Source organism: Sorghum bicolor, chromosome 7 (assembly GCF_000003195.3).
Source record: "Sorghum bicolor cultivar BTx623 chromosome 7, Sorghum_bicolor_NCBIv3, whole genome shotgun sequence".
Lineage (NCBI taxonomy): Eukaryota > Viridiplantae > Streptophyta > Magnoliopsida > Poales > Poaceae > Sorghum > Sorghum bicolor.
In genome coordinates, this window is record NC_012876.2 from 20,609,392 (window position 1) to 20,609,958 (window position 567).

The following is a 567-nucleotide window of genomic DNA, read 5'->3' on the forward strand; positions in this document are numbered from 1 at the left end:
ATTGGGGCTGTTCGGGTCCTCCATGTCCCCACCATATCCCAATTTGCTGACGTCTTCACCAAGGGTCTTCATCCGTCTTCACTGATTTTCGCTCCAGTCTGAACGTCCAGCCAGCTACCACTGCGGGGGGGGGGGGGGGGGGGGGGGGGGGGGAAGGGAAGTTAAAAAAAATTTGGGCCCCCCCAAAAGGGGGGGGGGGGGGCCCAGAAACCCGGAAAAAAAAAGGGGGAAATCCCCCGGAAAAAAAACAATAAAATCAAAAAAGGGGGGCGGTTGGGCCCCCAAGGGGGAGGGGGAAAAATAGGCCCCCCGGGGGGAAAAAAAAAAGGGGAAAATTTGGGGGGAAAAAACCCCAAAAAAAAAAAAAAAAAAGGGGATTCCCAAAAACCAAAAAAATCCTAACCGGAAAATTCGGAAAAAAAAAAAAAAAAGGGGTTTTTAGGGGGGACCCCTTTTTTTGGGAAAAACCTAAATGGCCTTTAAGAAAAAAATTAATTTTAGGGGGTTGGGCCGGGGAAAAAAAAATTTTAAACTTTTTGCCCCGGGGGGGGAAAAAGGGGGGTTTAA

General features: G+C 49.0%; 1 protein-coding gene across 2 annotated transcripts in view; it reads left to right on the top strand.

Moving 5' to 3' along the window:
* The window catches only part of LOC110437057 (formamidopyrimidine-DNA glycosylase-like), a 23,740-nt gene that overhangs the window by 14,698 nt on the left and 8,475 nt on the right, over positions 1-567 (top strand). The window lies entirely within an intron of this gene.